The 9,267-nt window shown below is 40.0% G+C and overlaps 1 pseudogene across 1 annotated transcript; it reads right to left on the reverse strand.

The window, feature by feature from the left end:
- Positions 1–1,529: 1,529 nt before the first annotated feature.
- LOC308658195 (U2 small nuclear ribonucleoprotein A'-like) lies at positions 1,530–7,176 on the reverse strand (annotated as a pseudogene). Its single transcript has 4 exons — positions 7,000–7,176; positions 2,816–3,095; positions 2,077–2,148; positions 1,530–1,886 (listed from the first exon to the last, which is right to left on the reverse strand). The product of its transcript is annotated as a U2 small nuclear ribonucleoprotein A'-like (transcript).
- Positions 7,177–9,267: the final 2,091 nt, after the last annotated feature.

A 9,267-nucleotide genomic window follows, 5' to 3' on the forward strand; every position in this document is an offset into this window, starting at 1 on the left:
CACTGCACCCAGCTAAAGTCTGTTTCAAAGATAAGGAGGGAAAATGAAAAAGAAAAAAGAATTCTGATTTTGGTCACAACCTCAGGGGAAAAAATGCTAATATTACAGGTGAGTTGTATTACCATAGAAACCCTTAGGCCTAGCAAAGCCCTGTGATTATTCAACATCTTAGGCAATAAATACTCAATCCCCCAAATCTACCAAAAGAAATTTGACTGCTAAAGCACACACACACACACAAAAAAAAAAAAAAAAAAAAGAAAGAAAAGAAAAGAAAAGAAAAAGAAAGAAAGAAGAAAATTTACTCTTCCATAATATAGCAGGGAAGATTTTTTTTTTTCAGATAGTAGAGCCCATGGAAATAAAACTAGCTGACCAAGGAACTCTTGCCAGGGTAAGGATTTCTGCTATTCTTTTCCTTCAGGGTGTTATACCATGGACCAATGATCATTATATATGATCTCCTTTCCATTTCCTCATTTCCTCTCATAATTATTCGAGTGATGTGTCAGGATGATCAAATGTATTATTTAGCTTTAGGATCCAAAAATCACAAAGGGATAGATACCTCCAAGTCCAAATAAGAGGAATTTTTGTTGTTGTTGTTGTTGTTACTAGGGATGAATTCAAGGGCACTCAACCACTAAGCCACATCCCCAGCCCATTTTTGTATTTTATTTATTTTTTAAAATTTTTAGATGTTGATGGACCTTTACTTTATTCATTTATTTGTATGTAGTGCTGAGAATTGAACCCAGTGCCTCACAAGTTCTAGGCAATCACTCTACCACTGAGCCAAAATACCTGCCCCTTGTATTTTGAGACAGGGTCTCACTAAGTTGCTTAGTACCTCTGTGTTGCTGAGGTTAGCTTTGAACTCATGATCATCCTGGCTCAGCCTCCCCAGTGGCAAGAGGAATTTATGGTACCTAGATACCATGAACTTTGAGTAACTGGAATGGCAATTATTCCTTGGAGATAATTTGCTTTTTATTTGCATGAATATCGTATTAAATGTGGAAACTGCAATATGCATGATGGTGAGCACCCGAGGAGTTGATTATTGTGTGTGGGTTTTTTTTGGTTTTTTTTTTTTTTTTTTGCTTTTGTGCCTGTCAGGAAAGCATACCTCCACTCTGCCTTCAGGCAGAACCAAGAGTTCCATGATCTTGATTCCTAATAAAGTCACTGCAGTTGAAAACTCTAGCTGTACTTGAAGCAACTTTTACTTCTCTATTTTTTAGTTATATTAATCAACATATGTTTTTTTCTTCTTTAAGTCACCTTGGGCAGTTTCTTTCTCCTCCCCCCCGGCCCCCCAGCCCCACTCAAAAAATGAGTGGCCTTCATTTTTTACCATTTGTAAAAATACTGACATTTAGACTTTAAAATTTATAATACAAAATTATGGGCAGCAGTTTAAAACATTTCAACAATGGTGAGATTCCACTTTGCTGACACAAACAAGGCAATTATCCCATGTTCAAAAAGTAAGATTTGTCCCTATTAGTAGACATCTACTACCTTGCTCAGGGCCTGTTTGTGACTGTGTCTTCTTCCATCTCTTCTTCACCCTCATCAGTGGGCCCTTATCTGCGCTCTCTTCCAGGTATCTGACCAGATTGCAGCAACCCCTTCAGCTTCTCCACTTTAGCCAGAGTTGATGCATTTGCTATGGCATTCTTGATTGCTTCTACATCCCCTGGAGATGGCCCACCTTTCTTTTTGTCAGTTGGCAAACTAGCATCTGGATTAAAATTTTAGTTTTACTTTCTGAAAATCCAGCACTCTGATTTGTGGGACTTTATAAATCACATGCAGTCTAAAATGCTTCTTATTTGTTACAGGATTTCTTAGAATGCTTAGATAAGTCAGTGATTTAGGGGCTGGGGATGTGGCTCAAGCAGTGGTGCGCTTGTCTGGCATACATGCTGCCCGGGTTCGATCCTCAGCACCACGTACAAACAAAGATGTTGTGTCTGCCAAAAACTAAAAAATAAATATTAAAATTTTCTCTCTCTCTCTCTCTCTCTCTCTCTCTCTCTCTCTTAAAAAAAAAAGTCAGTGATTTAAGAGATGTCAAAGGGTCCAGATCACCCAGTTCCACAAGACTATTGTTGGTGAGAATGAATTCTGACAGGGCAGAGCCTGATTAAGTCCTGTAATGCCAGATTCATGGGACCTCAATAGACCTCCAAGAGCCGAATCTGATGCAATCACAAGGAGTCTTTATTGCAAGCTTGAGCCTGGACTCACAACCCATTTCCGAGGTCCCAGGGAGTGAGCCCCGGTCCTTTGTTCAGTGAGATTTTATAGGTTTTGGGGGGATACTCTATGCATCACAACAACACACAGCAAATCATCTCACACCATGGGAAAATCAAACAACAACTCTTAACATTGATTAGCACATTCACTGGCGGGAACGAGTTGGGTAGGGGTGATTGATTAGTACAAGAGGAGGATTCCTTTGAACTGATTGGTTTATGCCACGAGAGGTGTATGTGCTGAACTACATGGTTTCCCAACATGTTATCACCAACCATAAACTACTGGGGGTCATCTAGCATCCCAGGTATTTTCCCTGTCTCATGCTGATTGGTGGTTGCTAGGGGGTTGCTATGGGTCTCCACCTAGCCTAATTGAGTCAGGGACACCTGGCACCACAGATCTCTCCTGTTATTTGCAGACAAACAACTCAGCAGGGTGGGTATGTGCCTAGGAGTGCTCTGTGGGTTTTTCCAAGGACAAGGGTCACTCCCCCTTCCTTGGACAGGCTTTGAGGTAAAAGCTGGTTTCTCAAAAACGGAGTCACATCAGTTTCTCAGTCCCTCACCTATACGGCATATTCTGTTGTTCACTAATAATATCATCAGTCTTCTTAGCAAAGGAAAACCATACAACTTCCTGATCTCATTGTCAGAAGAATCAACAGCATCAAACTGTTGATTTTCAATGATTAGAATCAAACCTAGATTTTCAATGATTAGAATTTTATATCCCCAGAGGTCCAGCTCACGGTCCCGTACAGCATTGGTGTACTGCTCCGTCAGCTCTGCCGTCAGCTTAGTTTGGGCAGTTTCTGATACTTGTAACTAAAAAAGGTGTTGCTTAGCACAGACAAAGCTTTCACCCAGTGCTGTTGAGCCTGTTAGTATTTAGACTCAAGGTCTGTTTGCACGAGTTAAGATGGAACTCAGAGCTGACAGTTGAAGGACTAGCAGAGCATTGCTAAGAAAAACTGTGAGGGAATAATCTAGATACGTGCATTATGACTTGCCATTATATCTGGCATTGTTTATTGGTCTGTGAAGTTCCCAGGAATCAAGTACATCAAGAGTCTACTGAGCTCATATGGAAGTTGCAAAACCATTTATGTTTCAAGTTTGGAAATCCCTAAGATAATTCTCTAATCTTGATAATTTTGCTAACAGCAAGTAAGTTTCAAAAATAGTACAATCCTTGAAGAAGAATCCTTCTTACTATCTTTCTCAATGCAGTCAAAGAGAACACAGGAGGCAGAACATGAAACAGCAAGATTTGAAGAGCAAGAAAAACTAAAGAAGTTCTTACTATCCTTACCAGCAGTATTTGTTACATGCTATTATGTGACCCCTGCCATCTTCCTACTTCTTTTAGGAAGTTTTTATTGTTGTGATTATATTTCCCCCTCTTCAGTGTATATTTGGTACCTTAAGGAATTTTAAGCTTATAATTAGCTAAAGGTTGTCAGACTAGATGAACTGGCCCTGAGGAATGCATATCAGTCAGAAATCCTATCCTAGAGCTGTTGACAATAACCAGTTATGGAGAAAAACTGTGCTTGAGTTGATCGTGATAGTCACATGATGATTGAAAAGGTTTTTTGAATTATAGAATAATACAGTTCAAGGAAGATGTATATATGTGTAGGCATGCATACACACATAAACATTTACTTCCCATTCACAGATTTTCTGGTCAGCTGCAGATTGGCAGGGTTGGGCTAGACTCTAAGTTTTAGGTTATTATTTGTTCCTTGCAGGACCCATGCTAAAGAAGTCATGGATCTCTGAAATAAGCCATTCTCATGACAAACTCCAGAAGCTCAAGGGGTAAGCAGAAAAAAAAAAAAGCAACAACTCTTAAAAGCGTCCATCTCTCCACCTATAACTGGCACAAAATCATTTGCACCCACATTCCATTGATCAACCATCCATGTCTAAAATCATTGGGTGAGAGAGAACACTGTGTCTGCAGAGAAGCCACACCATGGATAGAGAAGACAAAATGGTTGTAAACAAATGATACTTCCTAACATAATTTTAAGGTAACAAGAGTCATTTTTTTTCTGAAGCAATTTTAAATAGTTTCTAACACTAAGTAATAGATAACCTCCATGCTATAGTGATTGAACCAGATAAGCTAAAAGAAGCAAAATCGTCAATGACTCATTTAATAAGATTTACAAAGTCATGAAGCTATGATTTCTGGCTTCATTCTTATCCAAAACCTAATTATAGATATTGTTATAAACATGCTGAAAGAGTAGAGATAAAACAATAACAAAAACAAAAAGTTTAGGTAGGTGCAGACACCTATAATCCCAGCGACTTGGGAGGCTGAGACAGGTGGATCATAAGTTCAAGGCCAACCTGAGAAACCTAATGAGACCATGTCTCCAGGAAAAAAGCCTCTAGGTTTAATCCCCAGTACCAAAAAAAAAGGAAGGGTTTTGATGATTTTATTTTTTGCTGTGCTGGGGATTGAACCTAGGAAGGAAGGGAGGGAAGGAAGGAAGGATTTTATGATATTTATTTATTTATTGCAGTACTGGGATGGAACCCAGGGCCTCACACATGCCAGGGAGCCACATTCCCATCCCTTGATGGTTTTATGATCCTTCATTCTATTGTATGTTAGGACAACTTCCTCTCCTGTACTTCTTGAAGTTTGGTTATGTAAACTAATAAAAATCCATTTTCTCTTAAGTTACTGTGACTTAAATATGCGTTCCTTGCAGCTAGAGAATCTTAACTATCTAAAATGGCATGCTATTATTCCCATCCTTGGCTGGCCACAAAACTTTCTTTTCCAATCTTATTCCAAACTACTTTCTTTCTTTCTTACTAGCCTCCAGCCACACAGTCCTCTGCAGCTCCTTACTACCCAGCACCCTTCCTTGGTCCTGTACATGCTCATTCCTTCTCCTAAAATGGTGTCCTCAACTCCCGATAAGCCTTCATATTTCAGCTTAAACATCACATTGTGGAAAAAGCTTCCCTGATCTCTCAATCCAAATACTATATTTCTCTTTTTATTTGTTTGATTGTTTTGCAGTGCTGGGAATCAAACCCAGGGCTTTCTACTATCTTACTATCTTTGTTTGTTTTTAGAGCACTCATATTATTTATAATATATATTTTATTACTTATCTTTTTTAATTCATTTTTAGTTGTAGATGAACACAATACCTTTATTTAATTTTATTTGGTGCTGAGGATTGAACCCAGTGTCTCACACGTGCTAGGCAAATGCTCTACCACTGAGCAACAACCCCAGCCCCTATTACTTATCTTTTAATCAGCTTCCTCCCTTTCCAAACTGTCAACTCCATATTAATTTCGTTCATCACTATATACCCTGAATCAAGCACAGGCACATAATAGGGATGCAGTTAATATTTCTTGTATAACTACCACACTTTTCTAGAGAGTAATTAACACTTGCTGCCACCCTTTTCACAACTCTGACTGTATCAGGGAGAGTTCAAACAGGTAAGTAGAACCACTATGACATAGATATGTAGAGGGATCAAAGAATCACAGACAATAGATGAGGAGTAATGTGTATATACACTCAAAATATGGGATTTCTTGCAGGAATTTGATCTTGTGTAATTGTGAGATCTAGGTAAACAGTCTTTGTAGGCTTCTGTCTTCATCTGAAACTGATGCTTGACAACTGCAGGCCAGGCAACTGGAAAGAGAAGATGAATATAAAGTTGAGAAAACAAGTCCACACTGGCCTGTCCATTCTTGCTGCCTCTAATCTCAGAGACATCCATGCAGGAAAAAGTGGCCTTCTTTATTACAAAGCTAAACACATAGCTGACCCAGGAGGGTCTGGTAGAAAGTGGAGTAGTTGCAGGCCTGGCTGATGCCACATGCTGTTAAAGTTTGCTTGCAGATATATCAGAGTCAACCTGCATAGCTACAAGAAGTACCTGCCCCCACCTTTTTTATTAGGGGGGATCCAGGGATTGAACTCAGTGAGATCCAACCATTGAGTCACCCTATTTTGTATTTTATTTAGAGACAGGGTCTCACTGAATTGCTTAGCACCTCACTTTTGCTAAGGCTGGCTTTGAACTCATGATCCTTTTACCTCAACCTCTGGGATTACAGGCATGAGCCATGCCCAGCCCCTACCTTCTAAGCATTAGAGGAGGAGGAGGAGGAGGAGGAGGAGGAGGAGGAGGAGGAGGAGGAGGAGGAGGAGGAGAAAAATTGACTGCTATTTCATTTTGGCCCTCAGAATTTTCCATGATGTTATCTCACAACCCAGCTTTAATGAAAACATAGGGAAGGAAGTTCTGAGAAATACGGTTTAGCCTAGGCAAGTTGACTTTACAAAGCCACCAAACCCCTTCAGTCCAAAGTCACTTTGGCCTGAAACAATTCACTGACAATCTCCTAGCACTCGTGTCAGTGATCTTCTCAAGGCCCTCATTGTCCTCAGCTTCTACCAGGCTGGACACTTGGGACCATCTTTCCCATTTTATTTGATTAAATCACCTTTCCCGTTTTATTTGATTAAACCACACTTTCCTGACTTTTCTCTCTTTCACCCCATCCCACCCATCTTTTTGTGTCATTTGGGATATGGCTTTTTTGCCTTCCGATCCCTAAATGTAGATATTCACCAATGTTCTGTATTTTTCCCTCCTTACTCTAAATTTTCATTCACCCTTTCATTTTTACACGGCTTTAAGCACAGTGTCTCTTGGTCTCTGGATACCTGCCTTGAGATCTTGGATAATACAGGCCTAGATCCATACCCCGGATGGCCAGTTACTGCTTCATGACCTTCAACTCTCTGAGTTTCAGTTTCTCTGTTAGTAAAATAAGACAAACAATTCCTAGCTACAACACCAGGAAGGCATGGAGCACTCCTCTGGATCACAGCATCATTCATTAATGGTCCCTGGAGCTTCTTCCCTTTGCTTCCGCATTCTATTCTCCAAACATGTCATCAGGCTAGATGTCACATTCCTGCCTAAAACTAGAGCGGCCAATTTATTCATCTTTTAAAGCTTAAAGTTCCATCCCAGTGGTTCAGGAGGGTGAAGCAGGAGGTTTGCAAGTTTGAGGTCAGTGTGGTCAATTTAGTGAACTCTATCTCAAAATATAACATAAAAAGGGCTGAGGATGTGGTTCAATGGTAAAGTAACCTTGGGTTCAATCCCCAGTATTAAATAAACACATGTAAAACCCTTCAAAGATATTATTTGTCCTACCATAAATTTTACAGTGTTTATTAAGCCTCAATGATGCACTGTAAGAGTGTGAAAGTGGCTTCTTTAAATAAAATTTAATTCTACAAAATATGTAACTTTTTTTAATTAGTAAAATCCCACGGATAGTGGGGCACAGTGGTGCAAGCCTGTAATCCCAGAAACTCAGGAGGCTGAGGTAGGAGGATCGCAATTTCAACGCCAGCTTCAGCAACTTAGAAAGGCCCTGAGCAATTTAGCAAAATTTATTTTTTTCTTAAAGTAAAAATAAAAAGGGCTGGAGATGTGGCTCAGTGGTTGAGCACCCTGGGATTCAAATCCCTGGTACCAAAGAAATTTAAAAATTAAATTAATAAATCCCAGGCTTAGGGCTGGTGTGGTGGCTAAGTGGTAGTGTGCTTGTTAGCATGCATGAGGCACTGGGTTTGATCCTCATCACCACATAGAAATAAAATAAAAATAGTGTGTCCACCTAAAACTAAAAAAAAAATAAATATTAAAATAAGTAAATAAATAATTAGATTCCAGTCTTAGAATTTAATTCAAATTTAATTCAAATACCACGGCACTGCCCCAAGAGGGTTCATGATCTAGTCCCCGTGTCTCTCTGGCCTCATTTCCTCCCTCTTCCCTCTTTCTACTCTATACTCCATTCAGAGGGCTTCTAATATTTCCTAGCTACAACATTCTATTTCAAAATTCTGCGCCTTTAATACTCCATTCCTTCTGACCACCCGTGTCCTTCTCCACTTCACTCATCATTAGCACAAACTCCATCTCCTCCTCCAATGCCCAATTCCACCAACACTTCAGCTAAATCTTCCTTAAATGTCTTGCCTTCTGCCTGTTTGGCTCTTTATCTGAGGTAATTACTACTTACATTGTGACATATTATAATTTGTACTTATCTCTGTTACAGCCCTTAAAACAATGAGTTACACATTTGGGTCTCTTTCTGCCTCTCTTGGTAGCTTATAAATTCCTAAAAAGAAATGTTTCTCCTCTGTACGGGCTCTCACAAGTGGCCTAAGCCTTAGTTTACCCATCTGTCAAGCTTTGTGTAATGATTATATTATACAGCAGATGCAAAAACAAACAAACCCTGGCACATTGTACAAAGTCAGTAAGTGATTCTTGTTTGTGGTACCAGGCTTTAAACCCAGGGGTGCTTAGCCACTGAGCCACATCCCCAGCCCTTTTTATTTTTTATTTGAGATACAGTCTCACTAAGTTGCTCAGGACCTTGCTAAGAGGCTGAGGTCTTGAACTTGAAATCCTCCTACCTCAGTCTCCTGAGTCACTGGGATTTCAGGCTTGCAACACTGTGCCCCACTAGACACCACAAGGCTTAAGACCTCGCTAAATTGCTGAGGCTGGCTTTGAACCTTGGATCCTCCTGCATCAGCCTCTTGGGAAGCTGGGATTACACACGTGTTCCACGTCATCCAGCTGATTTTTTTTTTTTAAGTATTGTTAAAGCTGGGCACTTTGGTGCAGGCCTGTAATCCAGCAACTCGGAAGGCTGAGCCAGGTGGATCACAAGTTTGAGGTCAGTCTGGGCAATTTAGGAAGAACTGTCTCAAAAATGCAAATGCTAGGGGTGTAATTCAGTGGTAGAGTGCCCATGGGTTCAATCCCAGTACAGCAAAAGGAAGGAAGAAAGGAAAAAAAGGAAGGTTAAAATCAGGAACTTGAACTATCATGCATCAATCAATACTGGTGTCCAACCAGTAACCCCCTTTAATTCTTCAACGTCCACATCAAATCAAACT

The sequence above is a fragment of the Spermophilus citellus genome (assembly GCF_964194105.1).
Source record: "Spermophilus citellus genome assembly, chromosome: 10".
In the NCBI taxonomy this organism is placed as follows: domain Eukaryota; kingdom Metazoa; phylum Chordata; class Mammalia; order Rodentia; family Sciuridae; genus Spermophilus; species Spermophilus citellus.